Raw genomic sequence first — 23,391 nt, 5'->3', positions numbered from 1 at the left:
GAGAGAGAGAGAGAGAGAGAGAGAGAGAGAGAGAGAGAGAGAGAGAGAGAGAGAGAGAGAAATGGTCTGAAATGGTGTAGGGTTTTCTGCCTGAACAGGAGGTTGGACTAGAAGACCTCCAAGGTCCCTTCCAACTCTGTTATTCTGATATGTTGATATTACAGATACAAGTTGCCTATTTTTGGTTTACTGAATCAAAATTAACTGACAAAGAAGACCTTCTCCTTATCAGATTTCATTCAGGAATTTCTAAACCGATCAGTCATGTGTTCCAAACTTCATTATAAGCAAGATCTAAAACACATTACCAAAGTTCCCTTTTCCCCAAAATGTTAATTTTTAACATGGGTAAACTACCAGTTCCCCAGAAATTTAAAGCATTTGTTGTTCAGGAAACATTCTAGATCAAAAAGCTGGAAAAAGACAGGCTTTAATCAAGCAAGCAGAGACGGAACAAACTTACCAGCTTCATGATCCTGCATATACTGTTAATATGATTGACTAAAATGATCCAAGCAAATGTGACTTGTTTAGGAAACTGAGGATGTACCATCTACAGTGAACAAATGTGTAGTGTTATCAGCGCAGAATCTAACAAAGGCAGTGCAGTGAATAACTGTTGAATTCCCTTTCAGGCCTCCAGCATAAGATTTAATAAATCCCTTAGTACCCGTGATGGCTCAGCTGGAAACAATTTGACTGATTCAGTGATGACAGAAAAATAAGACCACTGCTATAACTGAAAATAACTTCTGCAATTTTTTCCTGACCATTCTCACTCAATTTGATGGAAAAGAAATTGCTTTTCTCTTCTGTTTTTTTATCTTTTTTTTTTCTCAAAGGAGAAGGTAATTTTATGAAATTCTCAGAGATGGGTGCAAGTTTTTGCTCTTCTCTCTGAGCACGTGGCCAAGAGGTGTGCACATGAGTATTCTGTCTTTCATTTTACATTGATCTTGGCTTCTCATATTTCTTTTTAAAAACATCACAAACAGCCTCTTTTTCATATTAGGAAAAGCCGTAGCAGATGGGAGGGGCAGCCTGTAGGAGCAGCGTGCTACTGAAAAATACCAGTTTCTGGCATCTCACAATGATAATGCCAGCTCAAAATTGCCACCGGTAGAAATGATAAACAAATTCTCAGAAAAAGGCAGAAAAATAGGAGAATAAATTGGAGGAAAACGGAAGGCAAACTTTGGCAAGGCATCTGCGCTATTATCAGCTTCACTGCTTTAAAGACATGCACATACCTTTTCTTGGTCAGATTCAGTCTAAGTTTCATGTATACGTTTACAAGGATCCCAAAGGCAAGATGGTAGCTGCAATAATGAATTCTTGACTTGTCTTTTTACCCTTTCCCCTAAAAGCCACCAGCTCTTTTGTTGCAAATGTCCAGATTTCAGAGAAAGAAAAGTGATGAGGTGTGCCATTAAATGTGGATTCCATTAATTGTGTGAACATTGCCACAATCCTCTAAAATCCTTAGAGCCTTGTCTTAGAGGTAGCCTTAAAAAGCCAGCTTACACTTCCAGAAGTTTTTGCTTTCTAATAATGAATTATTTCCTCTGTTCTGAAAAGGAACACGATCTCTTTCAAGTCCAAGTTACAAGGGCATCTTTTCACTCTTTCTATTTCTGTTCTCTCTAATTCCTGGCCAACGTTTTTGCCTTTTTATTTTAAAAAATAAATAATAAAGGTCTATCTACACGGATACTTTTCCTAATAAAATCTTGCTGACCTTTCTTCATCCACCAAACACTGAAAAATGAACTCTGTTCGGGAACAGAGGAAAGGAAGAAGTTAGAAAAAGCGACTAGCATTAGAGAGTAGTGTATAATTAAGCAATAGCACTTAGACTTATGTACTGCTTCATAGTATTTTATAGCACTCTCTGAGCAGTTTACAGTCAGCATATTGCCTCCAACAATCTGGGTCCTCATTTTACCAACCTCAGAAGGATGGAAGGCTGAATTAATCTTGAGCTGGCCAGAATCAAACTGCTGGCAGTGGGCAGAATTAGCCTGCAATATTGCATTCTGACCACTGCATCACCACAGCTCTTAATTAAGGCAACATAAGATTATCTAGGGGCGAATAATCAAAATGGCCAATAAAAATCAGGAAATTAAGGAGATTTCAGCATGCCTTCTGCCAGCTAGTGTGTGTTCATGGATGTGCTCTGTGTTCTGCTGTTCTTCTCTCTGTCTGTCCTACATATTGGCTACTACACTTCTTGCATTGTATGTCAAAGATCACTCCAGTTTCTTCTTCTTCTTCTTCTTCTTCTTCTTCTTCTTCTTCTTCTTCTTCTTCTTCTTCTTCTTCTTCTTCTTCTTCTTCTTCTTCTTCTTCTTCTTCTTCTTCTTCTTCTTCTTCTTCTTCTTCTTCTTCTTCTTCTTCTTCTTCTTCTTCTTCTTCTTCTTCTTCTTTTTCTTCTTCTTCTTCTTCTTCTTCTTCTTCTTCTTCTTCTTCTTCTTCTTCTTCTTCTTCTTCTTCTTCTTCTTCTTCTTCTTCTTCTTCTTCTTCTTCTTCTTCTTCTTCTTCTTCTTCTTCTTCTTCTTCTTCTTCTTCTTCTTCTTCTTCTTCTTCTTCTTCTTCTTCTTCTTCTTCTTCTTCTTCTTCTTCTGCTACTTGGAACTGGATTTTCTTAAGATGCTTTAGAGTTGGTTTGTGTGCTACAGTGATACCATTTGGTGATGGTAGTCTATTGACTGTTTCTGAGATGTTTTTGAGGTATGGGGGTATTATCCTTTTCGCCGCTTATAGTGATTGTGCTATAGCTTGTTGTGGTCATGCACTTTTTAATAAATTAATCCTTAATCTCACAACATGTAGACTCAATCAGAGTTTCAAGGAGGAAACTATTAGCATCTCAGATCAAGCCCGATCCAAAAATGGCATTGGCATTCAGACACATTGGCGATTTTAGGCACATACAGATAAACCACATTTACACACCATTCAAAACAGACAGTAAAGAAACCCTAGGAAGTAAACAAAAAGACAAAAACACATCCATTTCAGCAGCCACATTTAGATAAGAAGGAATCAGCAGCAGACAAACTGTGAGTCATAAAACAATACTCTAATTAAGGAACACCCCACCCCACCAAAACTAGCAGGACAAGCTACTATGTATAAACTAGCATCAAGCCCCACACTCCTTTGCACTGATGATTTTACCCCATTGGGTAATGAAATGTCTTCAAGCAAACTACCAAACTCAGAGAGCATTAAGAACCCTATCCCAGGCATGCATTCATACTTAGGAGTGGAACAGTAAAAAAAAAAAACCCAGTTAAAAAGACATTACTATGTATCTATATAGTTATAACCTGATTATTAAAACATAGGAATCTGTTTTGGATACATATTTTAGACAGCGGATATCCAGTAAACATCAATGTTATAAAAATACGTGTACCTACTATGGATGCAACGGAGGAAAATACCAGTGGAATTCTATGTCAAACATATATTATAGATACAAGCACCATTAAAAGTAAAGGGTGATTGGAATCCAAAAATTGGAGAAAGCGAGGAACCTGGAATCACATGAGAATAGAATAGAATAGAATAGAATAGAATAGAATAGAATAGAATAGAATAGAATAGAATAGAGCAGAGCAGAGCAGAACAGAACAGAACAGAACAGAACAGAATAGAATAGAATAGAATAGAATAGAATAGAATAGAATAGAATAGAATAGAATAGAATAGAATAGAATTCTTTATTGGCCAAACGCAGTTGGACACACAAGGAATTTGTTTCTGGTGCATAAGCTCTGAGTGTACATACAGGTAACAGTGATAAATCATGATCATAAACAACATAAAAATACATGCATCATAAATCATAAAATACAACACTTCGTCGTAAATCATAAGATGCAACACTTAGTGATAGTTATAGGATACTAGCTAAGCAAACAACATAAATCATACTAGGATACTAAATAAAACAATATAAATTGTAAAATAAAAGTAAGAAAGATATAGTCATAAGAAGATAAGGATAGGTAGTAGGAAAGATGAGGAGAATAATAGTAATATAGCTTTACTTTGACGGTATTGTAGGAATTAGTTGTTAAACAGAGTGACGGCGTGGGGGAAAAAACTGTCCTTATATCTCGTTTTGGTGTGCAATGCCCTATAGTGTCATCTTGAGGGAAGACGTTGAAACAGTTTATGTCCAGGATGTGAGGAGTCTATAAATATTTTCACACCCCTCTTTCTTGATTGGATAAATAATGCAAGAGATTCAGAGTTTTACAAACATTGGATTTAAATAAACTATATAACCAGAAAGAGAGAAAAAGAGAAGAGTGTGTATTCCATTTAGCTCAGATTTTCCCAGGTGCAGGTTGTGAAACACACTTTGAATTATTCATATCGAATGTATGACTTCACATTTTTGGTGTCAAACATTTCATTTTTCAGAAGCTGGGAGAAGAAATAAGGAGGCCAACTTTCCTGGGTCTAATCTTGATCAAGGGAGAAGCTGGCAGAATAACAGCGTCTGATACCTTGGAGAAAACCAGCCATGTCATGTTGGAGTTCAAGTTAATTAAGGGAAGAAAATCTGAGAAATGTCAGTCACGTACCTTGAAGTTCAGGAAGACAGATTTTAATGAACTCAGAAGAAAGATGGACAGAATACTATGCCTTGAAATCCCAAAGAATAAATACGCTGAAGATCCTAAAAAAAATGAGATACTGAAACTCCAGACACAAATGATCCTCATGAGAAGAAAAAAGGAAAGGTTTTAAGAACTAGGTATGGGTGAACAATGAACTCACTGACCTACCTGAGGAGCAAAAAGCAGGAGCAGAGGAAATGGAAGCAAGGGGGTTACAAATTAGTAGTGTGAATTTGTAGGGAGGGAATTAGGAAGGCTAAAGTCTGACGAAAAATAGCAAACATTAGAAGAGGTTTTTCTAAAGTAGGTTTGAAAATAATAAAGAACCGAGGAAGCTGTTGTCCTTTTGCATGGAATAGGAGGAAAAGTAAAAAAAGTAAAAAAAAAAAAAAAAAAACAGGGACCAAGGAAAAGGTCCATTTTTGTCTTCTTTCAGAAGAGGGAGAAAACCCTTCTTAAAATGGATAAGGAAAGTGGGGAAACAGAACTGTGAATAGAAAGAACCCATTTTTGGTACTTAAATTAAAATCTAAATCCTCAGTTCAAAATTCCAGGGCTTGATAGATTATGTATCTGAAAAAGAGGTATCAGAACCTCTGACTTTGAAATCACATTGTGTAGAAGGACACACAATGACATTCAGCTGTGGCAAACATAAGATTTCAACTGGTGAGGTCTAATTTCAACTAGCAGGATCTAGGAAGAGAGCCTTGTCTGCAGTTACCCCCACCTTATGGAACACCTTGCCCCCAGAAATGAGGCAAGCCCCCACTCAACAAACTTCCTGGAACAAAACACAGACCTCCATGTTGAGCCCAAGAAAACTACATGGAAGTTTCCATGTGATTAGCAGAGCTCAAACTCATCTTACGTGAGTCTGAGGGACCTTTGGTGCTCTCTGAGCTTGGTTGTTTTCTAATAATAATAATAATAATAATAATAATAATAATAATAATAATAATAATAATAATAATAATAATAATAATAATAATAATAAAGTTGGAAGGGATCTTGGAGGTCATCTAGTCCAACCCCCTGCTCAGGCAGGAAACCCTATAGCATTTCGGACAAATGGCTGTCCAGTCTCTTCTTAAAAACTTCCAGTGTTGGAGCGTTCACAGCTTCTGGAGGCAGGTGGTTCCACTGGTTAATTGTTCTAACCGTCAGGAAGTTTCTCCTTACTTCCAGGTTGCTTCTCCCCTTGGTTAGCTTCCACCCGTTGCTCCTTGTCCTGCCTTCAGGCACTTTGGAGAATAAGTTGACTCCCTCTTCTTTGTGGCAGCCCCTGAGATATTGGAACACTGCTATCATGTCCCCCCTCGTCCTTCTCTTATAGATGTTTCATTACCCAAACACTGATGATGTGACCTAGTTTGGGTAATAAAATGTCTGCAAGAAAACAACCAAGCTGAGAGAGTATCAAGGACCCCTCATTTTAACCCTGAGCTACAAATATCCTCCTTTATTGAGTCTTTACCTTCTTTTTTGATATTCCGCTTAATTTCAGGAATGACATAGGAAGTTTTGGCTTAAGAAACTAATATCCAAATCCTTCTTGGACACAAGATTCCCTGATGCAGCTGTGCTAAAACATCATCCAATGTTTGCCTTGAGGAGCAAAGAACATATTATAGCAGCCCCAAAATATAAACAAATATATTTAAAGAAAAGCAAAACGAAACCAAATGAATGCATTTTTATTCATTTTGTTTCACACTGTTTTGGTCTTTTTTTTTAACTTTATGCATGTGCAAAATGGCAAACAGCCTTTCATGAATAGATTAAAGTGAGTTTCTCAGGCTTAGGTCCTCCAACTGCCCGGTGCTGTGGTGAGAGGCTCTTATTCCTTCTTTTCCTGTAACCAACAAGATTTGCAAGCCTGCAGCTGCAAGTATAACAAGTAACAGGAATGAACATTGGTCCACACAGTTTGCTCTATGGTTAACATCTGTAATTCCTTTGTGCCCAGAAGATGGTGCTTTCACATCGATTGCTTGCTTGCTAAATAATAATAATAATAATAATAATAATAATAATAATAATAATAATAATACCATCAATTCAAACATCCACATCTGCCTATCTCAGGTCCTTAGTAAGGACTCGATAGGTAGACAAAAATGCCAAATCCAGTCTGAACATCTGGCTGACTGTGCAATGATTAATAATAATAATAATAATAATAATAATAATAATAATAATAATAATAATAATAATAATAATAATAATAAAGTTGGAAGGGACCTTGGAGGTAATCGAGTCCAACCCCCTGCTCAGGCAAGAAACCCTATACCATTTCAGACAAATGGCTGTCCAGTCTCTTCTTAAAAACTTCCAGTGTTGGAGCACCTACAACTTATGAAGGCAGGTTGTTCCACTGATTAATTGTTCCCACTGTCAGGAAGTTTCTCCTTAGTTCTAGGTTGCTTCTCCCTTTGGTTAGTTTCCAAGTTGACCGTGGTGAGATGTTCTTTACCCTTCCCTTGCTAGCACGGTTAAGATTTCATGCCATTGGGAGCTCTAGTTGTGAAGTTAATTTGGCAAACTCTTCATCGTGCTTTGAGAAGGCACGTTCTCACAGACAAATAATTTTTTCAAGTAGCCTCCAAGGAAACAGACAGTCTATGGCTCAGTCAATACAACAGGCTAAAAAGTTATGAGCTATCAGGCTAAGCTGAATTGACTTACTGATATTACCTGCAATGAATGAATTTTAGATAGCCTCTCATAAATAGAAAGCTATGGAGCCTGCAATTTTATGGACAGCTTGTACTTATCAATATATATGAGGAATGATACTGTCGAGTTTCCAAGGGATACTGTGTGAACCACACCACTGTCAATTTACCTTTTTATGATTAAATATTTGGGGCCGCTAAAGGTTATTTAACATTTAATATAGCTGCTCTTCTCCATAGCTGATAACTGGCAACTTTTACATAATTCAAAAGGCAAAAATGGGGAACAAAAGCTTTTTAAAAACAAATCAATTTCTAAAAAAGAAATACTTAAGTATGTTTGAATAATTGAAGACTGGAAGCTGATTTCAAAAGGCTTTAACTATTCTGAGTGTGAGAAGTTACCTGTAATCCCAGCAACAGCTAGGGCTATATTGAAACCCAGAGTGGAAACCTTGAAAAGTATTCTTATAAAACGTAAAATCTGCCTGAGGGGTAGTTCCACTAAATAATTTGGGGGAAAAGGTAGAAAGATAGATGGATGGAAACTAACCAAAGAGAGAAGCAACCTAGAACTAAGGAGAAATTTCCTGACAGAATAATTAATCAGTGGAACAACCTGCCTCCAGAAGCTGTCAATGGTCCAACACTGGAAGTTTTTAAGAAGAGACTGGACAGCCATTTGTCTGAAATGGTATAGGGTTTCCTGCCTGAGCAGGGGGTTGGACTAGATGACCTCCAAAGTCCCTTCCAACATTATCATCATCATCATCGTCGTTGTTGTTGTCGTCGTCATCATCATCATCATCATCATCATCATCATCATCATTTTTATTATTATTATATTTATAAGTTTTATTGGTTTTTAAAACATAAATCACATAATAGTCGGTTAACAGTGTGTTTGCTTACTTTACATTTGTAAGGAAAGATCGTTAACAATTATTATTATTATTATTGCTGTTGTTGTTGTTGTTATAGTAATAGCACTTGGATGATTTATATACTACAGCACTTTCTGGGTGGTTTACAATGTCAGCATATTGCCTCCAACAATCTGGGTCCTCATTTTACCAACATCAGAAGGATGGAAGGCTGAGTCAACTGATTCATTGGGGAGACAAGATGGTGCTTTGTGGAGGCAGGCAGATTCCTAATGGCTCTGAACCTTCCTTTCTGCATCACCTATTTGGGGGGCAGCTCCAGGCAGGGAGGAGGCCTTGGGAGATGCTGCAGGAAGGGCCACTTGTCTTTCTCTCTGGTGCTTGCTTTCCTGTGGCACACCTTGGGAAGTGCGCAAGCGTATCCTATAACAGGGCTCTGTAGTGGACTGTCGTCTCCTGCCTTCTGTAGCCACACCATACAGTAATAATAATAATCTCTTTGGTCATGGTCCTGCATTTGATTTTTTTAAATCTGCGCCATTCTCTTTCCTACAATATATATATAGATCCATGACTGCTTATGGATGTTTTAGGAGAGCGCTTAAAGCTTTTTGTAATTAATTCACTTCTGATTAACTGCTGCTTCTTGCCTCTTGTTGCTGTTCACTTTAGAGTGGAATGTAATTTCAACTGGGGACTTTGTGTTCTTGGCTTGTCTTATAATTGAATTTTCTCTACCCAGTGCTACAAACATAGCCCTGTCCCGACATTTTCATATCATCTTTTTCCACGCCTTCTTTAGCAAAGGCTAGTTCTCCATTCTCTGCCTTTCCTGTTCTCCTATGTTTAAATCAAGATAATTAGAACAAGTACGCCTGCCAATGTGCTATGGGGTGAGTACATTAATTAGGGATTTTCCCTCTGTCTTCCGTAATGTGAATTATTATTTATTCTTGTCTTTGAGAGTAAAACGAGCACATGTACCTTCTGTAGTTGAATGGTTTTTCAGGATAATTAGTCCCCATTGCTAACGAAGTGTGTTATTTCCCATTTAGCAATCGAAAACAGTGATTCCCTAGATTGAATGGAACAATCATTCATAAATCTGGTTTTAAAAAGTCCTTCATTTTGGCATCTAATTATATATTAGCAAATGCTTAAAGGTAAAGTTTTACCCTGTCCAATCATGTTCGCCTCTAGGGGGCAGTGCTCATCTCAGTTTCTTAGTGGAGGGAGCCAGCATTGTCCAAAGGCATTTCTGTGGTCAAGTGGCCAAGGCACATGGAACACTGTTACCTTCCCACCCACGTGGTACCTATTTATCTACTCGCATTTGCATGCTTTCAAACTGCTAGGTAGGCAAGCAAATGTTTATATGTCTACTATGTATAGTTAAGATGGTATAATGGAACAGTTACTTCTTAGGACTTGGATTCATTAGGTTTTTTTAAAAGCCTGTGATACTGAACATTTGTGCGCTTCATTAATCTGTAACGGGCAGTCTTTTGTATGACAATAAAGATGGTGATAGGCAATAGCCAAACTTCCTGGATAGGTAAGACTACCTTATTTTTAATTGGTTCTGTAAGGAATTAATGCTTTTCTTTAAAATGTTTGGAGGGTGCCCCAATTTTTGCTTTTCTGTACCTGCAGCCCTTTGTGGTACAAAACTGACTCTGCAGCTAGCATCCAGAGAAATGGATGTATCTCCACACAATTCAAATTGTAGAGGTTTTTTTTTAAAATCATTCCCTGAAACAAACATGTCTCTCTCCAAACCATTTTTTCAGTCATTTTTTTCAACATCCAGCCTAAACAACAAATCAGGAGAATTTTAAAGTATGCATTCTTCTTTCTTAATCATAAATATTTATACTAGTATTGCTTCTGATCCCTTTCTAATGGTCTTCTATGACATTTTTATTAAGAGATAAATGGGAATGAGAATGATAGCAATCTTGAAATAACCAATGGTATATATCTTAGATATATATCTTATCATTTTCAATTTTGGCCAATCCTAGGTGATTAAATTAGCATGGAGTTTGAAGACTAGTGCCATTTCTCCTCCATTCTATTTTTTTCTGATCCTCAAGCTAATTACTCTATCAGACACAGTTATGGAGTACCCTAACACAAATGTGGAGAACTAATAGCTTTCCTCAACTCCCAATACTCTTATGTCACCACTTCTTTTGAGCATGGAAACATCACCCTACAAGGAGTTTATTATGTACTAGCTGTACCCGGCCATGCGTTGCTGTGGCTCAGTCTGGTAAAAGCGTGTGTTGCTTTTACGTCCAACAGATGGCGCTGTTTTTTTAAAAAAAGCATGTTTTACCTGTCACAGGTGTGACATCTATATAATATAGGTATATAAAAACACGCACGTATTCGAATGCAACATTGTGTCAAAATTTCAAAGCAATTGGTGAAGAGCTTTCGGAGATTTAAGATTTTGAACAAGCGAACATTTACATTTTTATTTATATAGATTTATCATATGGCACATTCACATTTGAATAAAAAACATAGTAGATAAAAAATACAAAATATGGAATATAAAATCTAAAATATTATAAACATATGTCTAGATTACAGATATAATTTTTTGCTTCATTTGTCACAGTCATGAAATCAGCACAGTCTCCATTATAGGCTCTGTTTTGGCACTTTGACACTCTGTGTTGGATAATTTGCGTAGGGGGGACAATGACTGTTTGCGTCCATGACTTTCCTTAAGTCACACGTGTCCCCTGGGGTGGTGCTAAAGAACAGTCACTTCAGACAACTGAAACCTAGAAGATACAGCAGCCAATTAATCCTAGTGATCTCCTGGCTATATAGCATCCCACCATATTAAACACAAGGAGTGATTTCTCAGTATTCCTTATCCCAAAGGTGCTTTTTTCAAAAGGCAACTGCACTTTCTTTGTTTTGGCTTGAAGATGTTTCGCTTCTCATCCAAGAAGCTTCTTCATTTTTGAACTGAAGAAGCTTCTTGGATAAGAAGTGAAATGTGTTCAGGCAAAAACAAAGAAAGCACAGTTACCTTTTGAAAAAGCACCTTTGGAACAACCATGACTGAGAATCTCCATAGACATTCAGTATTCCTTGGCTATCCTCACATTCTGCCTTTGTGAAGGAACCTACAGTGTGGAGCTGCTGCCGTTCAATACATTTTATCCTCTCCAGGGGCGACCATTTCCCAGCCAAAGTTCATTTTCATTTTCTTAATAATGCCAGGAATGAGTCTGCAATGGGATTGACGCAAAGCCTGTGCTCTTCCATGTAATGGGGGCCCCTCTATATAGCTACATGCTGCTCTCCACAGAGTAGCTACATTGATGGAAAAAGCAGCTTTTCTTTCCAATGGCTTCAAGGAGTGGGATAATATCCATCCTGTCAACCGTCTGCCTTTAGATAGAACTTTCTGCACTGATTCCTTTGCCAAGCACCACATTGAGAATAATTAAACTTTCCAGTGAGAACACAGGAAGCCATCTGACTCAGAAAATATCTAGTCCATCTAGCAGCCCATAATTATTTTCTCTCAGTAGCAACGATTCTCCAGAGTCTTAGCCAGTGATCTTCTAGATGTCTTGCCAGCTATTTCTTTTACAAGGTGGACCAGACAAAGAGTATGGCTATAATTTTCTGTAGACAAAAGGTCTTTGCCCAAATCAAGATTTGACTTCTCTTCTCTTCTCTTCTCTTCTCTTCTCTTCTCTTCTCTTCTCTTCTCTTCTCTTCTCCTATTCTATTCTATTCTATTCTATTCTATTCTCCCTTCCCCTCTTCTCCTCTCCTCTCCTCTTCCCATCCCATCCTCCCTCCCCTCTTCTTCTCTCCCTTTCCCTCTTCCATCTTGTCCCACCCCTTCCCTCATCTCCTCTCCCATCCCGTCCCATCTTATCCCTTCCCCTCCTCTCCTCTCCCCCTTCCCTTCCCTTCTCTCCTCTCCTCTCCCTTCCCATCCTCCTCTCCCCTCCTCTCCTCTCCCCAAATATTCAAAATGACATTGATGCCTACACGATGAAAGAGTTTGCCAATGAAATTTTATTTCACCACTGTAAAAAGCTCTGTGATTGCTTCCTCTTTCCCCACCCCCCATCCCCTTAACCTTCTCAAGCATTTTAAAGGCCTCCTCTATCTCTCTGCAGCAGAGCCAAGGAGGGCAGCAAATTATGACACAGTAATTACAATGATGGATGGTGAGCCAGTCCCTAATATTAGATTCGCTGCTTGCCTTAAAAACCCAGCACTACGGAGATAGCATACTCCACTAGGCAAGATGCTTAAGATTGTAATGGCCAATACAGATTAACAACATTAGGTTAAGGCAGGATAATTATTCTTCTCTTTCCATTTGCTATTCCTCCTCCTTCATGGCCTCTACGGGAGCCTTTGCATTTCAGCATTCATGATTGACAAGGTATGCAGTATGCAGATCCATCAGGTACCAAAGTGGAGTCACTGCAGTAAATCAAAAGCAATGTTTTCCCAATCAGACAAGCTGAACTGGTGTAAAGTAAGGTGTGCATGTGTGTGTGTGGGGGGGGGGATAAAGGATCTCCTGCTAATTAAAAGCTTAGGTTGCTTATTTTTTCATCTCATATAAACAGCACAGAAATAGAATTGGTAGTCCCACAACAAAGACTTTCTTGTCCTGTTCTAAATCCATATGTGAAAGGGAGGCACAGAGGGAGAAGCATGTGACTAACCTGTATCCAATCCCACGCCACCCCAAAGATGCATGTAAAAATATAAGCTTGATGCTAAGAAGCCAAGAATCATATGCTAATCTTTCTTAATTGGCATGTAGGAAAGGCAGAGATAAAACTACTGGGATACAGTACTGTAGTTTTAAATGAGTGGAGTAAAGGAAGAAAAACAGAATAACAGAATTGGAAAGGATCTTAGAGATCTCCTAGTCCAACCCCCTGTTCAGGCAGGAAACCCTATACCATTGATATACAATCAAACCAAACATGTAGTGTATATATCAAGGCTGTTTCCAGATGTTCTAAAGAGGGCACATGAACCACAGTTTATGGGCTGTGCCCATTATGGCCCCCTGTACCTCTAGAACAGGCATGTCAAACTCGCGACGTCACGTGATGTCGTGCGACGTATCGGAGCTTTTTCGCCATTGCCGGCAATGGAGTGGACACGGCTCCGGTATGATGAAACCGGCCCGTGGGCCGGCAGTTTGACACCCCTGCTCTAGAAGCTCTGTGGTCTACTTTATCTACAACTAGGTTGCACAACTTCCATAATTTGTTTATTAAATCAGACCATTGGGGTTTGCACAATTCATGAAATCATAAACTAATGATAAAATTTATGATTGCCACATAAATAAAATCCTAATTGTAGTTGATTCTAATCAAGTTAGGTTCATTGTGACAGTTTTTCACTGATGTGGGCAAGCTTGTTGTGCAAGCCACACAAGTCAATCATATGATTCTTCTGAATGCAACCACAGTGAATCAGGGACGAGAATGCCTGTGGAGCTTCTGGATATTGTTTGGTTTCTCAGCATTTAAGAAACTCTTACACTGTGACATATTTTTGTCAAAGTCATTTGCCTTTCACTCTCTGCATTTTCTGAATATAGTAATAGCACTTAGACTTATATACCGCTTCATAGTGCTTTATAGACCTCTCTAAACAGTTTACAGAGTCAGCATATTGCCTCCAACAATCTGAGTCCTCATGTTACCAACTTTGGAAGGATGGAAGGCTGAGTCAGCTTGAACTGGTCAGGATCAAACTCTTGGCAATGGGCAGAGTTAGCCTGCAATACTGCATTCTAACTACTGTGCCACCAGGGCTCTTATACTTCTGCATCTCAAGAATTTGTTTTATCACTAGGGTAGCCATGCCCCCAAAGAAAGCAAACCAGCAGGAAACCATAAGATTGGCCATTGTAACAAAATTAGATATCAAAAGGTCTTCTCATCCATCCTTATTGCATGTCCTTATCTGTTTGATATTTACATCGTCTGGTTTATGAGATTTTTTTTTTATCCACTATGCAGTCTAATCATATAAAAGCATCTTAAGAACAATGTTTTGACCCTAACCTTTCCAGATTTTCTCAGCAGTTCCAAGGATTAACATGCCTTTCTTTTTTTAAAATAAGTTGAAAAACAGCATACATGAACCAGAGTGAACTGAGAAAAAACAGGAGACTGTGAGTTCTAGTCCCACCTTAGCATGAAACCCAACTGGGTGACTTTGGGCCAGTCACTCTCTCTCAGCCCAAATCGCCTCACAAGGTTGTTGTTGTGGGGAAAATAGGAGGACGAAGGAGTATTAGATATGTTCACCAAGTTGTGTTATTTATAAAAGTAATAAAGGCAGGTTTAAAAAAATCTGAGGTAAAATAAATAATAAAAATATAACATCCCGCGAAAGGTTCCCTACGTAAACAAATCCACCAGAGAGAACAGAACTTTTTCCTCTCTTTTCATTTCCTGGTGAAGTATTTCTGATTCCTAAAGTAAAATGAAAGTAAACTGGATGGTGTAGAAATGGAGCTGAATCAGTGCCATAAAGAAGGTGAAGCTGGCTGTAAGTTAGGTGACAGAGACTGAAAGGGCTAGAGATTACTTCTGTATTATGTTATCAGTCCTGAAGACTGAAGATAATAGAGATGATAATATAACAAGCTTCTGTGAATTCATGAATTGCCAAGTTATTTTCTTCTAACAGCCCACAGTAAATCGCCAGGAACCCCTCCTTCTCTGACTGCTGTTCCTGTTCTCTTGTTTTCCTTTTTCATCCTGATTGATTCTCTGTCTCTCTCTGTGTGTGTGTGTCTCTTTCCATCCTGCTACACCCTTCTCTCTCCACTACATCATACAGTTTTCCATGGAGTACGCATCTGAGCAGAGTACGCATCTCCTTAAGTACTGAAGTCTACTCTTCCAGCAATGTTGTTTAGTCCTAGAATTACCAAGGTTGGTTTTGATCTTGTGCCTTTAGTCCTGCAATCATAAGACTGCTTCCTTGAGAAATAAATCATAGGATATCAAGTTTATTCCCCGTAAACATTACCTGGGCTTCTTAGACTAATTGGATGAGCTTTGCAAAGTGAAACTTTAATAATGAGAAATGAGAAAGGTTATTTTCCAAGGAAACAATGGGCAGGACTTTCCTTGAACCAGCGTTGCTTCAGCAGATCAAAATTTCTCAATCCATCTCAGGAGCACCAGCCAACACTGTAGTTTCCTAAAATCAAACCACAAATCTTCAGCAGCTAATGCTGGCTATATTTTTCTTGGATTGCCAGTCATCACAACTTCATCAGGTCCCTCTAAAAATGTCCTCTGGGGGTCAATCATGTCAAAATAGCAGACACCATTGTGATGATTGAAACTCCACCTTTCCATATCTGTGCGCAGCTTTGATCTTTCAGTCCTGCCCACTGCTGAAAACATATTTGTTGATGGCATATTTTTCCCTTGTGCACCAGTTTTCCATTTTTCTGTAGAGTATTTGTGGAGAAAAGTTGCAGTTTAATTCACTCATGACACTGTCCAGTCTAAATGCGTCTCCAAACCTCAGTGTTCCCATGCCGATGCCCATTATTGTGGATTTCTTTGATGTTGACTTTGTTTGTTTGAAAACGCTGTGTTTCTGTTTCTCCAATGAAGGGAATCCTTGCTTCACACCTCTTCCAAGCTCTTGAGCTTCAGGTTCCAGGAGGAAATGTTAGCTCCAAGATTTTAAAGTTCCCCTTCAGATGTAAAATTGGTATGTGTCCATCACAAGAAACCAGAATAACTCCATGACTAGGCCAAAGCAATTTCTTAATTGTTAATAACTTATTGATAGAAGAGAATATGTGTAGCTCAGGGTTGAATTGTAGGGTCCTTGGTGCTCTCTAAGTTTGATTGTTTTCTTGCAGATGTTTTATTACCAAACTAAGTAACATCATCTTTACTAGAAAGAAGTGGTGATTGCTCTCATTATAAACACTAGAGGCTTGCCCTGTCAATGAGAGTGGTCTTGGTGGTTCCTTGATTAGGCTGTTGTTTACTGTTAGCTTGTTTGTCTGATTTAATAGTTCCTTGATAGAAGTATTGTTTACTTCTTAATTGTTGGTCTAGTATTAATCATCTACATACTGTACCATTCAAAAGAGACAATCAAAAAGCCAAAAGGTAAACAAAAAAAATCAAAATACCCCCTCACCAGCAATCAATACCCAAATGAACACCAAGATTAACGAAATCTAACAATCAACAAGTAAACAATATCCCAATTCTCCACTCCTCCCCTCTCTCTGTATTAACCATTAAAAAAATAAGCATGTGCTTAAGACACCAAAGAAAGGGCAATATCACAGAGGGCCCTTCCCCAGTTCTGATGCCCTTAACTCCTTCACAGTCACACCTTAGTTTTCAGTACTTATTGAGTCTTAATATCTTATCAAATAAGCAACTGAAGGGTTGAAGAACACTATTGTTAGACTATGTTTAGGGCATCTGTTGGCCCCAATCTGGCCCTGATAGAATTAGTAAACAGGGTGTTTCATTCTGCAATTGTAATAATTGCCACTGTTCCTCCTCCTCCTCCTCCTCCTCCCTCTCTCCCAATTGTGAGTAGACCTGACAAAAGCTCACAATTTTTAAAAACAATTCAAAAGAAAAAGAAAACTGTGGATCATCTAATGGCCTCATCCAGTGTCTTCATGGAGATGTTAAATAGCAGTAGGGAGAGAATACACGTGGTATCCTGCAGAGCAGTGGGTTAGGGCATAAATCTCTCTCCGGTCCCCCTCTCCACACTATATTGAACCAACTCTAGAGGAAGGAGAGGAGAGGAAGGGGAGACACAACACAGCACTGTGCTTCCAACTGTCAACAACCTGAGCTGACTCAGAAGAATGTTGTGATACTGAAATCCCCTGGAAGATCAAGGAAGACCAGAATGGATGCACCCCCACAGCCCCAATTCCCCTCCCAAGTACTCAGCCAGCAGAACCAATGTTGTGTCAATATCAATATCATATCAAGTATTTATATTCTCGAGTTTTGTTCTCACATAGTAAATCACAGTTTCAGACAAAGATCTAAAGAAATGAATGCATGCATGTGTAGAAAAAAGTTTATATAAACAATAAGTATCTATAAATAAAGCATCTATAGAGTATAAGAAAGTCTTATACATCTTATGAATATCGGTGTTGAAATACCTTCACCTCCAAATGTCCATATGATCCTAGCTTCAGTTGACCTCTCTGAGCATATTTTAATGGTAATTTTTAATCCGATGCATTAATAGACAGAACTGCTACTTTAAAAAAAAAAATGGTGTTCATTTGCCCACCCCCGCTCTATTTACAATGTGATTTACAAGAGGCAGGCCCAGGATTAAAGAAATGGAATTTATTTATTTATTTTATTTATTTATTTAATTACATTTATATCCCGCCCTTCTCCATGCGGACTCAGGGCGGCTGACAATAGATAAAATGCTAACATGTTATACATCTAATTAAAAATCGATTAAAAAGAAATATTTAAATACGTCCAATTTAAAAGTAATTAAAACCCCTTTAAAATCCCTTAGGCCAGTCCCGCGAGCTGGAACAACCACGTCTTGAGGGCGCGGCGGAAGGAAGTGAGATCAGGGATCACCCTGATCTCTGGGGGCAGTTCGTTCCAGAGGGTGGGAGCTCCCACAGAGAAGGCCCTACCCCTTGGGGTCGCCAGCCGGCACTGTCTGGCTGACGGCACCCCGAGGAGACCCACTCTGTGGGAGCATACAGGTCGGTGGGAGGTAATCTGTGGCAGGAGGCGGTCTCGAAGATAGCCAGGTCCGATGCCATGGAGCGCTTTAAAGATCATAGTCAGCACCTTGAAGCGCACCCGGAAGGCTACCGGCAGCCAATGCAGCTCGCGCAAAAATTTATTAAGATACAAATCTGAAAGCTCAGATTTGTATCTTAATCTTTCCATTTTCACCAATAAGCACTAAAGTACACTTTATTGGCATCAGTAAGACAGAGGCTGAGTTGTAAATGTGTTTCCTTCCTAATAGAGACAAGCCAATATTATCCTCAGCGCAATTATTTGGATTGTGCTTAAAATCTCCTGCTCGCTCACTGTTCCTTTGCTTGCTAAATTGTGTGTGAGTGCTATTGGAAGGATTCATAATATGTTCAGCACATTTTTCATTTCACTTCAAAACAGCTAAAGTCCACTTTATAAAAAAAAAAATGAGCTAATGCTTTATAGTTTTCCTGAACAACATCTGCCCTTTAGTCACTAAGTAGCAAAGTGTTTAAACCAATAAAAATGTTTCTTTCTTAGGGATTATTAATCATCATTTATTGGGAAATAATCAGTTATGTAGTTTACCTTCCCACCCTTTTAGAAAATTAAAGTGCTGTGATATTTCTTTTCATTTTTTTTTTATTTTTCTATGTGATAGAACTCAAACTAGTAATTATCATATTTACTTTTCAATTATGGGGGAATAATCTGTTTTAATTAAGCCTAACTGAAAAACTTTTATCAGATGTAATTATCCCCCTCGATAAATATGTCTCCACTAATTACATTTAACCATGGGATTTATCGCTCTTAAGTCATTTAGTAGAAAACATAATAAATCTTTAGTAATACACAGTAAATTGCTATAAATTAATTCTAATCATTAACATAATAAACAAATTAGGATAATTTTCCTTAATTAGTTTGGATAGTTTGCACAAAATCCCAGGCAGAAAACTCAGTGGTGGCAATCAAGATTTTCACCCATCATTTGGAAATATACTTTTCTCATAGATCATTTGAAATATTCCAACAGAGATGAAGTTTTGCAACTTGCGTGCAGCTGTTTATCTTTAATCATAGAGGCACGTGGCTAATTTTCTTTCAAGAAACTCCGATACAGAGCCAAGGAACTAAAACCTATATCTCTATCAGGCATCGAAAATATGTCTTATATTTAATAAAGCGACCGACTAACACTCTTTTTTTAGCGAAATATATAATTTATATACTTCCTCCATATTATTTACTTTACACAACATGTCAGTTATTATAGTTGTGCTTCCTCCTTATTGCAGTCAAACCTTCTTGGGTCTAGGAAAAGAGCTATTAACCTCATGCCTGTTCACCGCCCTGAGTCCCGTAAGGGAGATAGGGCGGTATATAAATTTAAATAATAATAATAATAATGCCAATCAGATATTTTGGGCTACAGTTCTCACAATCCTTTCCTTTTAGGGATATTGCTTTGGTTGTTAGGAGTCAAAGTCCCAAATTTTAAACAACATTGGGTGAGAATGTTTCTTTCTCCTGGAGAAACAGCTCTATAAACTATATCAGTAGAAGCTGCCTAGGCTCAGTATGCAGAGGAATGGAGGAGATTTCAGTGAATATCAAATCCAGGAATGTATTGAATTATTGCAGAAAAAATTGGGAGATTCCTGAAGAAGGAATCTTCAGTGGATTGATTGCATGCAAGTGGAGTCTTTCTCTCAAATGAATTCTGTAACTGAAGTTCTTAGTTATCATCATCATCATCATCATCATCATCATCATCATCATTATCATCATCATCATATCTGCACTTACTTACAAGGGACGTGGTGGAGCAGTGGTTAGAATGCAGTATTGCAGGCTAACTCTGCCGACAGCCTGGAGTTCCATCCTGACAGGGCTCAAGGTTGACTCAGCCCTCCATCCATCCAAGGTTGGTAAAATGAGGACCCAGATGGTTGGGGGGCAATATGCTGACTCTATAAACCGCTTAGAGAGGGCTGTAAAGCACTGTGAAGCAGTATATAAGTCTAAGTTCTATTGCTAGTGCTACTCCTAATTTGCTCTTGTTTTCTATAGCATTTACTGTATGCGGGCTTGGTTTTCAGTGTGCTTAAAACCATCCCATATTCAAAACATTCTGTACAATATGGACTATTGTACTATGCTTTCCCATTGGATAATTCCCATGTTTCTGTGCCTTCCTGCCTTTCTGTTTCAGGAAAGTAATGGCCAAATGTTTTATTATGCCAAGTTAAATTGAAACATACAAACAAGCCCACGAATATATTGTTTTACATTTTTCCAATAACTCAAGGTAGAAATGTAATAATTCTTTTAAAAATTATGCTGTGTTTCAAACTTGCAACCTTCTACATATCAGAGAAAGGTTGTAGCCACTGTGTTATTTCTGTTGGTAAAGAAATATTTCTGGATTGTACCAGAAGTCCTCAACTTACAACCATTCATTTAGTGACCATTCAAAGTTACAGTAGCACTGAAAAAAGTGATTTATGACTGGTTTTTGCACTTATGACTGTTGCAACACCCCCATGGTCATGTGATCAAAATTCAGGCACCTGGAAACTAGCCTGCATTTATGTCACTTGCACTGTCCAGAGGTCATGTGATCACTATTTGTAGCTTTTCCAGCTGGCTTCTGACAAGCCAATCCTTTGGGGAAGTCAGATTCATTTAACAACTGCATGACTCACTTAACAAGTTTCAATTAGAAGGGACCTTGGAAATCTTCTGGTCCAATCCCCTGCTCAAGTAGGAGACCCTATACCATTTCAGACAGTTGTCCAGTTTTTTCTTTAAAATCTCCAATGATAAAGCACCCATAACTTCTGAAGGCAGACCGTTCTCACTAGTTAATTGTCCTCACTGTTAGGAAGTTTCTCCTTAATTCCAGGTTTCTTCTCTCCTTGAGTAGTTTCCAGCCATTGTTTCTTGTCTTGCCTTCTGGTGCTTTGGAAAATAAGTTGCCCTCCCCCACTCTTCTTTGTGGCAGCACATCAAATACTGGAATACTGCTATCATGTCACAACTGTAGTGATTTGCTGAACAACTGTGGCAAAAATGTTTTAAAATGGATCAAAACTCACTTAACTGCTTTGCTTAGCAATGGAAATTTTGGGCTCAGTTGTAGCTGTACTTTGAGGATTACCTGTAGATGCTACTACAAGTCATAGTGTTATGGTTCGGATAGATGAGACCAGTAAAAAGAACTCCAAGGCAAAAAGGTTTCCTTAAAGAACATATTTATTTGGCTACATAATATCGGCACAATCAAAGGTGAACCCGAGACTGATTTTTTCCCCAAAGATTACAATGTTACAAAGTTGAACTTCCCACCCTAGTAATGTGTCATAAATCACAATACCCAATTAACTACTTGCCAGGGCTTTCTAAGGGAAGCTTTAGCCCGCCAAAATGCAACCAGCAATGACCTTGGTTCCTGCAGAACAATTTATTGTTTTGACTAAGCTAAAAAACACTCATCCCCCCTCCCAATTGGCAACTGAAAACAAGGGAAAATAGCTTCAGCTAAATTCGTTTGTAGAGTTGACACATAGTAAATATATTGTCAGGCACATGACATTTGGTTTTAAATGCATACATTAGTTGGAAAATGAATTGTTGTATTACTGTTTACTACCAATCCATTACAAATTGTTGCTAACTAGGATAGTCGCTAAATGAGCAGCTATAATGACATTGCATGTCTGTATGAAATGAGTGGAGTTTGCATTACAATGGTGCAAAGCTGTCCAGTCATTTTGTTGAAAGTTTTGTGTTCTGCAGACTACCCTGGAATATCAGTTTAAACAACATTCTTAAAATCAGTAATGATGATGATGATGATGATGATGATGATGATGATGATGATGATGATGATGATGCAGAGAAGAACAACAAGAATGATTAGGGGGCTGGAGGCTAAAATATATGAAAAATGGTTGCAGGAATTGGGTATATCTAGTCTAATGAAAAGGACTAGGAGAGAGATGATAGCAGTGTTCCAATATTTGAGGGGCTCCTACAAAGACAAGGGGGTCAAACTATTTTCCAAAGCACCAAAAGGCAAGAAACAATGAATGGAAACTAACCAAGGAGGGACGCAATCTAAACTAAGGAGAAATTTCCTAATGGTGAGAGCAATCAACCAATGGAACAGCTTGCCTTCAGAAGTTGTGAGTGCTCCATCACTAGAGGTTTTCAAAAAGAGACTGGACAGCCATTTGTCTGAAATGGTATTGGGTCTTCTGTTTGAGACCCAAGGGGTTAGAAGACCTCCAAGGTACCTTCCAACTCTATTATTATTTAATGTTCTATGATGCACATATTCTGGGCTACTGAAGATGAGTAGCAGACATGCCCAGAAGCATTCATGGGAGCAAAGAAAAGTAGAAAAGAGAAAGTATTCAGAGAGGTGCCTGATACCCATTTGGCACAGTGTAGAACAGAAATCACTCTCTATGGAAGCATATTTTTAAAGCTGGCCAAGTGTCTACCACTCAGAAACGCGGGATACATACCCACCCTCCTGCACTGTTACTGTTCTACAATACTATTCAGCCTCTTTCTCTGTGCTAATAAAAGGCAGCAAAATACTGTGTGCCTATCATTCAATTACCATGGTTCCATTTCTTTCTTCACTCCCCAGGAGTACAAAACCCACCATGTTCTCAGCTTTATCAGAAATCTCCAGCCAGAATCAGTCTCCTCCAGCTGAATGTTTCCTGTCTTGGCCATGAAAACAAGTGTGCATCATTTGTGGTCTAATGAAGCCAGATGCTGGCTGTGTGTTGGGGGCTCAGCAGGTGCTTCAGAATCTGTGTGCAGTCCCAGGCAGGCAGCCAAGACAAAAGAGTTATTATTCTTCGGGGACAGGCTGCATTTGGAGAAATTCACTTAAACTTGGAGATCTCTCAGACTTCAACAGTGTTCACTGGCAGGATTTCCTAATTTGGATACTAATGCTGCAGTAAGTACTGTACAAGGAAGCTTGGAGAGCCATTTTAATTTACCAGAATGCTCTCGGGTACTATGATACAAGCACTGTGGGACATGTTAGGGACTTGAGTGCAGGAGTCAGGCATAAAGTCAAGTGTGGGCAAGGCCTGACACATGCTAAAACTAGACTTGGAAGGGCATTCCTTGCAATCTTGTGTTATAGTCATTCATTCATTCATATCCCAAAGGATTCTACTTCATAGCTCCATAGCTCTTTCTGGCATTTGCCAGAAATACAAGTGTAGAAACTCATTGCCATGGCACAGAGTCGCTCAACAGTAAGATGGTTGACAATACATTTAGATAGATAGATAGATAGATAGATAGATAGATAGATAGATAGATAGATAGATAGATAGATAGATAGATAGATAGATAGATAGAT

This window comes from Protobothrops mucrosquamatus, unplaced genomic scaffold (assembly GCF_001527695.2).
Source record: "Protobothrops mucrosquamatus isolate PMUCROS unplaced genomic scaffold, P.Mucros_1.0 scaffold1863, whole genome shotgun sequence".
Classification (NCBI taxonomy): Eukaryota; Metazoa; Chordata; class Lepidosauria; order Squamata; family Viperidae; genus Protobothrops; species Protobothrops mucrosquamatus.
The sequence above is the reverse complement of the archived record's forward strand: the minus strand, read 5'-3'. Positions refer to the sequence as shown.